At 45.4% G+C, this 15,261-nt stretch overlaps 1 pseudogene; it reads left to right on the top strand.

Annotated features, from left to right (window-relative positions):
* Positions 1-14,980, top strand: part of LOC140198442 (uncharacterized) — a 50,268-nt pseudogene extending 35,288 nt beyond the window's left edge.
* Positions 14,981-15,261: the final 281 nt, after the last annotated feature.

The raw sequence follows: 15,261 nt of genomic DNA, 5'->3' as shown, positions 1-15,261 counted from the left end.
TCTCAGAGGCATTCTATAATTCTCTTTCTTGGGATGGGGCACCGACCTGATTTTCACAATTTATCTGTATATTGAGATCTCCCATGTCTATTATAACATTGAAATTTTGACATCTCCAATTGTAATTTGTAGCCCAATTCTTGGCTACTGTTTGGAGGCCTATATATAACTCCTTTTGGGGTCTTTTTTACCCTTGCAGTTCCTTAACTCTACCCACGAGGATACTACACCTCTGGTCCTATGCCCTCTCTCCCTAAGGATTTGATTGCATTTTTCCGAATCGTGCCACACCACCCCTTCTGTCCACTTGCCTGTTCTTTCGATATAAGCTCCTTGGATGTTAAGCTCCCAACTCAGGTCACATTTCAGTGATGCCCATAATGTTATACCTGCCACTCTAACCGCACATCAACATCATCCTCCATATTCTGCATACTATGTGCATTCAAATATAACACCAACTGTCCTGTAAACTGTCCATCATCCTTTTTGATTTTAGCCCCTAGTTACACTGCACTCATTCTACTGACTGCAGTTTTGCCCTGTTATCTGCTTGTCCTTCCAGACAGTCTCACTACACACTGCCTCTGCTTGTATGCCAACTGCTTCAACCTCAGTGTTTCCCAACCTTTTTTACCCCAGCACCCCCCAAAGCACCTTCAGACTTGCCAATGCCCCTCTGATGCACAATATACTTTCCAGCACCCCCACAGTGTAAGAATATGTCTACCATATGCTAACTTCAGAAAAATGATTCTACCTTAACTTTTCTATTTGTCTTTAAACCTCGCTTACACAGTACCTGTGTGCTGTGCAGCAGCTTCGATATCAATGTGATCCTTGAGCTCGATAGCTTTTAGCAGGAATTAAAATATCTGGCTCAAGTTGTGACAGCAAAAATCTAAGTCCTGAAGCATAACAACACCAAAGCGGTATCTTTTTTTTTTGAGTATGTGGTTCACTACAGTAAAGCCTCCTTGAACAAGGTAGGAGGATGAAAATGCGATGAAGAGCAGTTTGGCAGGAAACTTCATATGAGAGTGTGGCCACACCACAAAAGCTGACATTTTTGAAAAGTAACGCACATAAAAGTTGCTGGTGAACGCAGCAGGCCAGGCAGCATCTCTAGGAAGAGGTACTGTACCTCTTCCTTGAGATACTGCCTGGCCTGCTGCATTGACTGTACCTCTTCCCGGAGATGCTGTCTGGCCTGCTGTGTTCACCAGCAACTCTTATGTGTGTTGCTTGAAATTCCAGCATCTGCAGATTTCCTCGTGTTTGCATTTTTGAAAAGTACTTCTGCTTCTTCATCATTCCGAATTTCGATAACCTCTTCTCACACGCTGTCTTCCTGTTCTTCCACCTTGAAAAGAAAGGGGTTAATTACCCAGTCCGGAATTTCCAGATGGTTCAAATCCATGAATCAATTCTGAGAATCCTTCTTCATTGACTGCAGGTATAAGCAGTACTCTTGAAAATCACCATCTGTGCAAGAGAGTGCCATATTTTCCATGCAGGGAAACTGTGAGAACATTCTTCTCCCAATGTTTTCTTATATAGAAGCATGGAAAACCTACAGCACAATAAAGCTGTGTCGAACATGTCCTCACCTTAGAAATTACCTAGGGTATCCATAGCCCTCTATTTTTCTAAGCTCCATGTACCTATCCAGGAGTCTCTTAAAAGACTCAATCATATCCGCCTGCACCACCGTCACTGGCAGCCTATTCCACTCACTTACCACTCTTTGTGTAAAAAAACTTACCCCTGACACCTCCTCTGTACCCACTTCTAAGCACCTTAAAACTGTGCCCTCTCATGCTAGTCATTTCAGCCCTGGGAAAAAGCCTCTGACTATCCACACGATCAATGCCTCTCATCATCTTATACACCTCTATCAGGTCACCTCTCATATTCCATTTCTCAAAGGAGAAAAAGCCGAGTTAACTCAACCTATTCTCATAAGGCATGCTTCCCAATCCAGGCAACATCCTTGTAAATCTCCTCTGCACACTTTCTATGACTTGCACATCCTTCCTGTAGTGAGGCGACCAGAAATGAGCACAGTACTCCAAGTGGGGTCTGACCAGTGTCTTATATGGCTGCAACATTACCTCTCTGCTTCTAAACTCAATCCCAATGATTGCACCGTACGCCTTCTTAACCACAGAGTCAACCTGCTCAGCAGCTTTGAGTGTTATATGGGCTCGGACCCTAAGATCCCTCTGATCCTCCACACTGCCAAGAGTCTTACCATTTTACCATATGTTTCCAATTTTCCATTAAAAGTAGACACTGCACTTTTTGCCTGCAGTTTCATGTTTAGAATGTTCATTTTGTGGAAGGTTGACTAGTTATACCACATCTCCATGTAGATGTTCAATCTTGTTTCCCAAGCTCTTGTCGACTGAGAAAAAGTTCATCCATAGTGTCAAAAAGATCCAAGAAACATTTTAAGCAGTTGTCTTTTGACAGCAACACACCTCAGTGTGAAGAAGCAAGCATTCAAGATTGTTATCTTGGCATAACTGGCAAAATATTCTGCTACTTAATGGATGAGTTTAAATTTTGTTGATAAGAGTCATTCTCGGCTGAGGTTTTTGGCTGCGAGGTGTTGATGATGAATTACACAATGGATTGCAAACAGACTTGAATTTCTTTCTTCATAAATGCCACTAAATCAGCATAGTGAGCTGTCACATATGGTTGCACAGTAAATTGTGTTCCTAATCGGAATACTTTGACCTACATTTTGAGCTCATTGTAGATTGATTCTCCATTGATATTTGCTTTTAACTTTTTAACAAAGGGGAATCTCTTCATAAACTTTTCCATTTTTGATAAACTGTACCTATGCCATAAACCGTACATATACCATTAGTAATGCCACTTGGTCTCACACAGTTGATTCATCCAGTTGTATCCCAAATTCAGGTTTTTGTAGCTCTGTGCATAGTTGATACTCAATGTCTTCTCTCATTTCGTCAGTACGTTGAGCTGCAGCGTTATTACTCAGAGGTATACTGGTATCCATTTTGATAAGAGTAGTGAGCACTTCTAATACTGGAGGCATTTTTAATCTTTCACCAATTATATGCGATTTTCCGCACTTTGCTAACATTTTGGAAGTGCTATAAGAAGCAGTGAGGCCAGTTTTTGCTCTCTTGGCAAATGACTGAAGTGTGCAATGCTTTTCTTATGCTCCTTTCATCTTCTGGAGCTGAGTAATATCATAAGTGACCTTTTCGGGGTGTCATTTACGGAAGTGTTCCTGTAATCTTGATGGTTTCATGGTTTCCTTAGACAGTACAGTATTACAAATAAGAAACTTGGGACATCGCTGATCTGATAGGAATGGAATAAAACTATACTTCAGATATGTAACATTGTATGGACGCACTTTCTGTAGTTTCTATTTCTCAGCAGAATTAGAATTCAAGGCTTCACCACCTTCATAGAGAGTGCACCTTACACATTTTTCCATTAGAAATGAGACTAACTTAAAACAAAATATTGACACAAAATGGGAATGCCCATCAGGTGTTGACGACGGTAACAAGATGACATGGATGGAACAATGGTAACGCCATGTAAAGAAATGGCAATGGGAAGCTGAAGGCAGTCACAATAGTGAAAGCTGCATTGGCAAGGATTCAGACTGGAACCTGAGTGTTAGTGGGAATAGAGTTGGTGTTCAGTAAAATATCTTTATGCTATTCCAGTTAGCGTGATTGACCAATCACATAACGTTTCATAACGATGGTTCTTGACCACCTTGAACACCCAAGCAGGAACGCTTGGGGTCATCAGGTTCACTATGGGCTCTATTCCAAAGTTTGGTTCTGGCCAGCGCTGTATCATTGTACAACCTGTTTTCTGTAGGTCTGTAGAAAAAGTTGAGAGGATGTACTTGACTTACCAACTGTTAACTTGCATGAACTCATTCCGTGCCGTGATTCAAGGGGAACTCCTGTGCACCCTGGTTACAAATTTATGCATCCCCAATACTGTCTGTTTGGTTGGTAAGGTCGGATGAGACTGCCGAGTTTTAGATGTGCTGTGACAACGCGTTCTCGTCCCTAATCCTTTCTTTTTTGGATGGGCCTGCTCTACTAATGACCAGTCTCAACTTAGGGTGATGCTTACTGCACCCCAAAGAATCTTGAACACCCTCTAAAGACTTTTATTTTCCCTAATGCCCCCTGAGGATACGTAATCACCCTCTTGGGGGGCATTACTACCCCAGGTTGAAACCCTTGCCAACAGTTCTAGCAAACTTGCCTGCAAGGATATTAGTCATCCATGGGTTTAGGTGATACCCAACCCTTTTGTACAGGTTGTATCTTCACCAGAAGCGATCCCAATGATCCAGAAATCCGAAACTTTGCCCCTGCATCAGTTCCTCAAACATACATTTATCTGCCAAATCAGCACAGTGACACAATGGGCAGAGCTGCTGCACCACAGCTCAAGTGACCCAGGTTCAATAGAGACCTTTACTGGTGCTGGTTTTCCCCACCCCACCCCCGATCATCCTGCTTTCCTCCTACATCTGAAAAGCTGCCGAGTTGGCCAATGTAAACTGTCCCAGAGATAGATCAATGGGAGAATCTGTGGCAGCTGATCGGAATGTGAAGGATCAACACAAACAAAATGCAGAGGAAACTGTCTCACACAAAATGCGGAAGGAACTGTCTCACACAAAACTTTTCGGTGAGCTGATATCAGTGTGAGAGGACGTCTGTTGGTAATGCAGAGCGAGGCTTAAAAGGAGCTTGGGAGCTTTCAGCTTCTTTTCAGCGGGCAACAATAAAAAGTAAGGAGGTGTATGCAGAGCGGCCATTGTGCGAGTGGTTCAGCTTTGGCTCAAAAGGCTTGGGCAAGCACAGATGGATGTTCTAGGTCAGTAAGAAAGTTTCTCGTAAGTTTTTTACTCTCTGTTAGTACATAGCTAGTGTGCTGAGAATGGGTCTGGAGGTAATGGTATGTGCCCTATTGTGTGCAGTGTGGGAAATTTGATAGACCTCCAATCTCCCTGTTAACTACATCTGGATGAAATGCATCGAGCTGCAGCTCCTTGGAGACTGTTAAGGAACTCGTACTACAGTTCAATGACCTTAGTTGTATATGGGAAAATGAAGAGGTGATGGATAGGATCTACAGGGAGGTACTCACCTCTGTGTTGCAGCAGGCAGGTACCTAGGACAGTGTCAGCAGAGGAAAAGAGAATAGGCAGACAACGCAGAGTACCACAGTGGCCATTCCCCTCGACAATATGTATACCACTTTGGATACTACAGGTTTCCCCCGCCATCCGAAGGTAGAGTGTTCCTATGAAACTGTTCGTAAGCCGGAATGTCATAAAGCGAAGGAGCAATTACCATTTATTTATATGGGAAAATTTTGTGAGCGTTCACAGACCCAAAAATAACCTACCAAATCATGCCAAATAAAACAAAAAACCTAAAATAACAGTAACATGTAGTAAAAGCAGGAATGATATGATAAATACACAGCCTATATAAAGTAGAAATTCTTTTCCACAATCATTGCCGGCACTGTCCTCCATAGCGAAAATCTCGCGCAAGCACTGTTGGCAAAAACACTCTCTTCAGTAACCTTTAAGCTATGAAGCTGACAAATCATACCAAATAACACATAAAAATAAACAGTCTATATAAAGGAGAAATAATGTATGTACAGTGTAGTATCACTTACGGGAATTGGGAAGAGAGCTTGAGGAGCACACTGACAATGGTGTGTTAGACTGAGTCGTCGGAATTTGGGTGGTGCAGTGGCCCCCACCCTCCAGGCCGCCGACTGATACCGATTCATGCAGAATGCAGGGGTACAGCGGTAACCGGCAGGCAGGCAGCACATCTTTAAGAAAAAAGCCAAAATAAACAAGCTAATTAATTAGGTGCCACCCGGCACGTAATTGTCGGCCCAGATCAGAAGCGACACAATTGACAATCACCTCTGATCTGGGCCGACATTTACGTGCTGGGCGGCACCTAATTAATTAGTACGTTTATTTCAGCTTTTTGCTTAAAGATGTGCTGTGTGCCTCCCGGCTACCGTTGCATTCTCTGCGAATCGGTATGTGTCCGCGGCCTGAGGATTGGGGTGGTGGGACACTGGGGTGTCATCTCGTCGTCTGTTTCCATTAGGGCAGGCAGGTCATCTTCTCCTATGTCTGCCTGCCTCGATGTCGAAGGTTGAGGTTCGTCGTCTGCTGTGGCTGATGTGGAAGGCTTGCTTGACTGCTGAGCCTCGCGCATTTTTAGATCATACAGTTCTTTGTAAGGACTCAAACCATCTTGCAAATATGCCCTAAACCGACATACCCTTTCAAAATTAAAGTCGTACTTTATCATTGCAGCGAAAATCTCATGCAGTCGCCTCACGTTCAGTTCCTGGATGACTTTACTTTCACCACTGAATTCGGTTTCGATTGTTATCCTTTCCTCTTCCAATTGCATCAGCTCTTCATCTATCAGTTCTTGGTCATGGGATGCCAAAACCTCTTCAACATCATCTTCGTCAACTTCCACAAGCCAAACTCACTCTGTCCTTACTTCGTTCACCACGATCGTAACGCTTAATTATGTCTAGTTTTACGCCAGGTGTAACACCCTTACGAGCTCTTTTAGGCTTTTCCAACATCTTGCAAACGGCTGCTCACAGACACTTGTTTAAGCAATGCCGGCGAGACTGCCATTCCGAATCTGGGGGAGAGCAGCTGCTCGGGGCGCGCGCTGCTTTTCCCCACGCGCTGCCCTTCTTCGTAACAGTGAAAACACCTTCTGTTAGCAAAAACAGGTACTAATGTAGGTCTTTTGTAACAGTGAGGTTTCGTAAAGCGAACGTTCGAAAAGCGGGGGACACCTGTATTGGGAGGAATGAGCACCGGGGAGCCGCAGCAACCAGGACCCTAGTACAGTACTGGGTCTGGCTCTGTAGCTCTGAAGGGAAGTGCGGAGAAGAGGAGTGCAGTTGTGATAGGAGATTCCACAGTTAGAGGTGCAGAAACCAGATTTTGCGGACATGAAAGTAACACCCGGGTGGCATATTGCCTCCCAGGTGCTCGGGTCAGGGATGTCTCAGATACCTTCAACATTCTGAAGTGTAAGAGTGACAGCCGGAAGTCGTGGTGCATGGTGGTACAAACCACAAAGGTAGGAAACAAGAGGAGGTCCTGAAGTGAGAATGTAGAGAGTTAGGTGGAAATCTGAAAAGCAGGACCTCCAGGGCAGTAATCTCTGGATTGATACCTGTGCCACGTAGCACGTCCTGGGTGAGAGGTTCTCAAACGACGGATGCCGTCTTTTTGACGCTCTGCCTTTTGAAGATGTTCTCAATGCTGGGGAGATGTGTGCCCACAGCAGATCTGCCTGAGTCTGAAACCTTCTGCAGCTTTTTCTGAACCGAGAAAGCTGTCTCCCCTTAGAAAATATTTAAACGTAAATTATACACAAACTTCTTCAGAAAATATAATTACAACAAAGTTCACTTTAGTGCAAGAGATCAAAGTGGTGATGGTGATGCTAAACTGATTTGGGTTTTGCTGATTGCTTCAGGAACTGAACGGTTGAAGGGAAGTAACTGTTCAAACAGTTCAGTTCTTGAGGGGGAGAGAAGAGAGTTTTGGAGGATTTAGAGAAGTTACCCTCAGAGTGAAGGGTCTTGCTGTGGAACGGTATTTAAATTTAGTCCTCAAAAGCTAATTCAGGCAAAGATGGAAAAATGGAAAACAATCAAATGTTTCTGAGTCTTTCCTCTGGTTGAGTGTTTAGCCTTCATACTCCAGCCACGAATCTTTCTAGAGATTTTCAACTACAGTTTCACTCAATTCTATTCTTTTTTTTCCCCTCAGGATATTCAAGCCCTTTTGAAAAGGTGAGTAAATTTTAGCTGAAGTTCTGAGACCAGGTTGCTGTTGCATCTCTAACATATATTGGCAATTCATTTATTATTGTTACATTAAACTTTGTCATGCATGTCTTCTGTACAGGTTATTTCTTTACAACTGCATTTTGAGATACAGTACTGTCCAAAAGTATTAGGGAACCTAGCTATATATATTTGCCTAAGGTTTTTGCACCCAACTGTATTTGTTAAACTGGAGTGGAGAGCGAGTGTGTAAATCTAGTGGGAGCAAAGGATGTTGGGAGTGGTGAGAGTGGAGGACTGTGGGAAGGATGTGGAACAGGGGGCAGAGAAGGATTGGCACAGGTGCAGACACACCCAGCCCTGAGACACCAGGCAAGGTCATTTGATTCCAAACAATTAGTCGATTGATCATTGCATAATGTCTCTCTGGTGCTTCCCACTCTCCCCTCTCCCTGCCCCCTTCCCACTCTCAGTCCACAATAGAAACCCATATCAGAATCAGGTTTATCATCTCTCACATATGGCATGAAATTTGTTTTTTTCTTTTGTGGCAGCAGTACAGTGCAATACAGAAAATTACTACAGTACTGTGTAAATTTCTTAGGCATGCTAGTTGTATAAATGTACTGAATACTTTTGCATAGTATTATATCACAATGGAAAAAAACCATAGAGTGCAGAATGAAGTGTTACAGTTACAGCGAGAGTGCAGTGCAGACAGACAATAAGCTGCGAGGCCATGACGAGGTAGATGGATGGAGAGGTCTTCAGTCCATTATATCATACAAGCGGGCTGTTCAATAGTCTGATAACAGCAGAATAGAAACTCTCCCTGAGCCTGGTGGTGAGCTTTGATGATTTTGTACCTTCTCCCAGATGGGAGAGGTGGGGAGAAGAGAGAGTGTACAGGGTGGGTGGGGTTTTTGATGATGTTAGAAGCTTTACTGAGGCTGTGAGAAGTGCAGACAGAGTCTTTGGTAATGTGTGTCACTAATTCCTGTCCCTGACTTTGTAGGTGTGAGTTGCCGGTTTCCAGTCCTGGAGTGGTGTCTGTCGATCTTCCTGAGGATGTGGCTGAAGGAAGGTTGAGGTATCTCAAAGTGTGGAAGGAAATGAGAGCCGTGGTTTCACCAGGTACCTTTCTCTTTCTCTGTAATTCCCCTTCTCCCCACTGCCCCGCCGCCTTTTCCCCTGTAATTCCAGATACTCCAAGGCTCCAGATCCACACTCTGCATTTATCAGTTACCATCCCTCATCAGGCATTTGTTCAATGTGTGCAACATTTCTGCTTCAAACACCCACATTCCGACATAAACAACGTTCTGAAATGCTTCTGGAATCTCCACAACAGCCCCCACCTCCTGCCCCCTGTTGTCATAGAGTCCTACTGTACAGTAGGCCCTTCAGCCCACTCTGGCCATCTGCTGTACACTAATCCCACATCCCACATTCAGCTCATATCCCTCTGAGCCTGGCCTATTCACATGTCTGTCTAAATGGATCTTAAACCTGGCAATTGTATCTGATCCCACCACTTCCTCTGGGAAAACGTTCCAGATAGCAAGCAACAGGAATTCTGCAGATGCTGGAAATTCAAGCAACACACATCAAAGTTGCTGGTGAACGAAGGGTCTCTGCCTGAAACGTCGACTGCGCCTTTTCCTAGAGATGCTGCCTGACCTGCTGCGTTCACCAGCAACTTTGATGTGTGTTGCCAGATAGCAAGCACTCTCTTTATAAAGCATTTACCCGATAGATCACCTTCAAATCTCCTTCCTCTCCCCTTAAGCCTCCACCCTCTTGTTTTTGATCGCTCCACCATGGGAAATGCTGCCTGTACTGATAAATTTCTGTTTTGGGTTCACATCTCCAGCATCTGCAGTTTAAATAATAAAATTCCACTTGGCCCTGGCCCCTTACGGGCTGCTGTGTCATTGGGAATGGAGCTGTTATGGCTTGTCCCGTTTAGCTTTTAAACAGAGAACTACAGCCACATAAAACATCATAGAATACAGTCAGCTGGGCAGAGGAAGGGGATTCATCTGCCCTGTAACAAATAAATCGCTGTGACGTTGTACGGTATTAAAACGGATGGAGGTAGCAATAGGGATTGAACATAGAACATAGAACAGTACAGCACAGTACAGGCCCTTCAGCCCACAATATGTTGTGCCGACCCTCAAACCCTGCCTCCCATATAAGCCCCCACCTTAAATTCCTCCATACACCTCTCTAGTCGTCTCTTAAACTTCACTAGTGTATCTGCATCCACCACTGACTCAGGCAGTGCATTCCACGCACCAACCACTCTGAGTAAAAAACCTTCCTCTAATATCCCCCTTGAACTTCCCACCCATTACCTTAAAGGCATGTCCTCTTGTATTGAGCAGTGGTGCCCTGGGGAAGAGGCGCTGGCCATCCACTCTATCTATTCCTCTTATTATTTTGTACACCTCTATCATGTCTCCTCTCATCCTCCTTCTCTCCAAAGAGTAAAGCCCTAGCTCCCTTAATCTCTGATCATAATGCATACTCTCTAAACCAGGCAGCATCCTGGTAAATGTCCTCTGTACCCTTTCCAATGCTTCCACATCCTTCCTATAGTGAGGCGACCAGAACCGGACACTGTATTCCAAGTGTGGCCTAACCAGAGTTTTATAGAGCTGCATCATTACATCGCGACTCTTAAACTCTATCCCCGACTTATGAAAACTAACACTCCATAAGCTTTCTTAACTACCCTATCCACCTGTAAGGCAACTTTCAGGGATCTGTGGACATGTACCCCGAGATCCCTCTGCTCCTCCACACTACCAAGTATCCTGCCATTTACTTTGTACTCTGCCTTGGAGTTTGTCCTTCCAAAGTGTGCAACCTCACACTTCTCCGGGTTGAACTCCATCTGCCACTTCTCAGCCCACTTCTGCATCCTATCAATGTCTCTCTGTAATCTTTGACAATCCTCTACACTATCTACAACCCTACCAACCTTTGTGTTGTCTGCAAACTTGCCAACCCACCCTTCTACCCCAAATCCAGGTCATTAATAAAAATCACAAAAAATAGAGGTCCCAGAACAGATCCTTGTGGGACACCACTAGTCACAATCCTCCAATCTGAATGTACTCCCTCCACCACGACCCTCTGCCTTCTGCAGGCAAGCCAATTCTGAATCCACCTGGCCAAACTTCCCTGGATCCCATGCCTTCTGACTTTCTGAATAAGCCTACCCTGTGGAACCTTGTCAAATGCCTTACTAAAATCCATATAGATCACATCCACTGCACTACCCTCATCTATATGCCTGGTCACCTCCTCAAAGAACTCTATCAGGCTTGTTAGACACAATCTGCCCTTCACAAAGCCATGCTGACTGTCCCTGATCAGACCATGATTCTCTAAATGCCCATAGATCCTATCTCTAAGAATCTTTTCCAACAGCTTTCCCACCACAGACGTAAGGCTCACTGGTCTATAATTACCCGGACTATCCCTACTACCTTTTTTGAACAAGGGGACAACATTGGCTTCCCTCCAATCCTCCGGTACCATTCCCGTGGACAACGAGGACATAAAGATCCTAGCCAGAGGCTCAGCAATCTCTTCCCTCACCTCATGGAGCAGCCTGGGGAATATTCCATCAGGCCTCGGGGTCATATCCGTCCTAATGTATTTTAACAACTCCAACACCATATCTCCCTTAATATCAACATGCTCCAGAACATCAACCTCACTCATATTGTCCTCACCATCATCAAGTTCCCTCTCATTGGTGAAAACCAAATTGAAGTATTAATTGAGGACCTCGCTCACTTCCACAGCCTCCAGGTACATCTTTCCAGCTTTATCTCTAATCGGTCCTACCTTCACTCCTGTCATCCTTTTTTTCTTCACATAATTGAAGAATGCCTTGGGGTTTTCCTTTACCCTACTCGCCAAGGCCTTCTCATGCCCCCTTCTTGCTCTTCTCAGCCCCTTCTTAAGCTCCTTTCTTGCTTCCCTATATTCCTCAATAGACCCATCTGATCCCTGCTTCCTAAACCTCATGTATGCTGCCTTCTTCCACCTGACTAGATTTTCCACCTCACTTGTCACCCATAGTTCCTTCACCCTACCATTCTTTATCTTCCTCACCGGGACAAATTTATCCCTAACATCCCGCAAGAGATCTCTAAACATCGACCACATGTCCATAGTACATTTCCCTGCAAAAACATCATCCGAATTCACACCCGCAAGTTCTAGCCTTATAGTCTCATAACTTGCCTTTCCCCAATTAAAAATTTTCCTCTCCTCTCTGATTCTATCCTTTTCCATGATAATGCTAAAGGCCAGGGAGTGGTGGTCACTGTCCCCCAGATGCTCACCCACTGAGAGATCTGTGGCCTGACCCGGTTCATTACCTAGTACTAGATCTAGTATGGCATTCCCCCTGGTCGGCCTGTCCACATACTGTGATAGGAATCCGTCCTTAACAAATTCTGCCCCATCTAAACCCTTGGAACGAGACAGGTGCCAATCAATATTAGGGAAGTTAAAGTCACCCATGATAACAACCCTGTTATTTTTGCACCTTTCCAAAATCTGCCTCCCAATCTGCTCCTCTGTATCTCTGCTGCTACCAGGGGGCCTATAGAATACCCCAGTAGAGTAACTGCTCCCTTCCTGTTCCTGACTTCCACCCATACTGACTCAAAAGAGGATCCTGCTACATTACTCACCCTTTCTGTAGCTGTAATAGTATCCCTGACCAGTAATGCCACCCCTCCTCCCCCTTTTCCGCCCTCTCTATCCCTTTTAAAGCACTGAAATCCAGGAATATTGAGAATCCATTCCTGCCCTGGTGCCAGCCAAGTCTCTGTAACGGCCACTACATCATAATTCCATGTATGTATCCAAGCTCTCAGTTCATCACCTATGTTCCTGATGCTTCTTGCATTGAGGTACACACATTTCAGCCCTTCTACCTTACTGTCTTTACACTGTTTATTCCGCTTCTCTTTCCTCAAAGCCTCTCTATATGTTAGATCTGGCTTTACTCCATGCACTTCTTTCACTGCTCTATCGCTCTGGGTGCCATCCCCCTTCCAAATTAGTTTAAACCCTCCCGAACCATGCCAGCAAACCTACCTGCAAGGATATTTCTCCCCCTCGAGTTCAGGTGCAAACTATCCAATCTGTACAGGTCCCACCTTCCCCAGAAGAGATCCCAATGTTCCAAAAATCTAAAACCCTGCCCCCTGCACCAACTCCTCAGTCACGCATTCAACTGTTATCTCCTCCAATTCTTACCATCACTGTCACGTAGCACTGGCAGCAATCCTGAGAACATCACCCTTGAGGTCCTGTTCTTCAGCCTTCTGCCTAGTTCCCGAAACTCACAATTCAGGACCTCATCCCTCTTCCTGCCTATATCATTAGTCCCAACATGTATCACAACTTCTGGTAGCTTTCCCTCTCGTACTAGGATGTCATGGACCTGGTCAGAGACATCCCGGACCCTGGCACCCGGGAGGCAACAAACCATGCGGTGTCCTTCTCACGTCCAAAAATCTCCTGTCTGCTCCCCTGACTATAGAGTCTCCAATGACAACAGCTCTCCTCTTCTCCGTCCCACCCTTCTGCACCAATGGGTCAGACTCAGTGCCGGTGGCCCTGCCACCATGGCTCACACCTGGTCAGTCGTCCCCGCCAACAGTATCCAGGACGGTAAACTTATTATTCAGGGGAATGGCTACAGGGGTGCTCTGCACTACCTGTCTGCTCACCTTCGCTTTCCCCCCTCTGACTGTCACCCAACGACCTGCTTCCAACAGCCTAGGTGTGACTACCTCCCTGTAGCTCTCATCTATGACTGCCTCATTCTCCCTCATGAGCCGAAGGTCATCCAGGTGCTGCTCCAGATTCCTTCCACGGTCTTCCAGATCACCCAGCCGTATGCACTTCTGGCAGATGTGACTCTGTGGGAGAGGGGAGTTCCCCCAAGACTGCCACATCTCACCTGAGAGGCACATCACCGTCTCAGGAGGCATTGTAAAGACTAACTGCGAGCAATCTCCACCAGGGCTCCACACTTCCTGGGCTGAGGGAGGAGACGGTGGTCATCACTGTCGGCTCAGATCCTGGCAGTTCCACCTGGTTTTCTTACTGTAACTGTTTTGTTTCAGTGCCAGAGCGGCTGACGCTGGACCCGGATACAGCGCACAATAAGCTCGTCCTCTCTCAGGACCTGATGAGTGTGAAGTACACGACTATTGAACAAAACCTTCAGGATCACCCGAAAAGATTTGTAACAAAATTAAATGTTTTGAGTTCACAAGGTTTTACATGTGGGAGGCACTACTGGGAGGTGTATGTTGGATATAAGTCTGAGTGGGTTGTGGGTGTCTGCAGAGAGTCTGTAGACAGGGATGGACGGCACACCTCCACACCGGCAGAGGGATACTGGGTCATTTATGTCTTTTCTAATTCAGTGAAGGTACCAAATGTCATCTCCCACCTGGAAATAAATCTTCAAAAACTGGGGGTTTACCTGGATTACGAGCGGGGCCAAGTGTCATTTTACAATGCTGACAATATGTGTCACATCCACACTTACACAGACAGTTTCACTGAGAAACTTTTTCTTATCTTAAATCCATGTGATTACGAAACAGGTGACAACTCTGAACCACTCACACTGCTCACCACTTAACCCAGTGGGACACGTTCTCCGAGGTCTCAGACTTCTCTGGACCCACTGAGCAGATCTCACTGCACCGATTCTCTGAAATACAACCAGAAAAAGCCAGAGCACTCAGCAGTGGGGGAAACATAGTTAATGTTTCGGGTCCAGACCAGCATGTGAGAACTGATTCTCTGCCATTGTTACTGACAGGTGAGGCTGTTTATATTGATGTCTAATCTGTAAATTAGACTCACTGTCTCCTTCCCAGCTCTCTCACACTCTCTCCCACCGACTGCAGTTCAGGCGCACGTGGTGTTGGAATAAAATGAAGTGAACTGTTCTCTGGAATTGTGATATCTTCATCTCGCAATCAGTGTGAATATGTGCAGATATTCTCTGTGTAATAAACAATTGACCTGCAGAGTGAACTGACTGTGTCTGAGCTGGTTACATTGGGGAAGCAGTGAATGGAATGGGATTTTTTCTCCAACGGCGTTCTGAGAGGCGGGACTGCGCAGGCGTGTGATGTCGGGCTGTGCAACGCGGCAGATTTAAAAGGAACAGAGCCTCATAGAGCGGGCAGCGGAGTTTGCAGGCTGCGGAGTGAGCCGGGAGCAGAGTGAAGACTTAAGGGCTTCGGCTCAACGGGCTTAGGCGGAAACAGGCGAGGCGAGGGAGGTTTGGCATTCATTTTCTGTTGT

This window comes from Mobula birostris, chromosome 5 (genome assembly GCF_030028105.1).
Source record: "Mobula birostris isolate sMobBir1 chromosome 5, sMobBir1.hap1, whole genome shotgun sequence".
NCBI classification, from domain to species: Eukaryota; Metazoa; Chordata; class Chondrichthyes; order Myliobatiformes; family Myliobatidae; genus Mobula; species Mobula birostris.
This window is presented reverse-complemented; position numbering and strand designations above follow the sequence as displayed.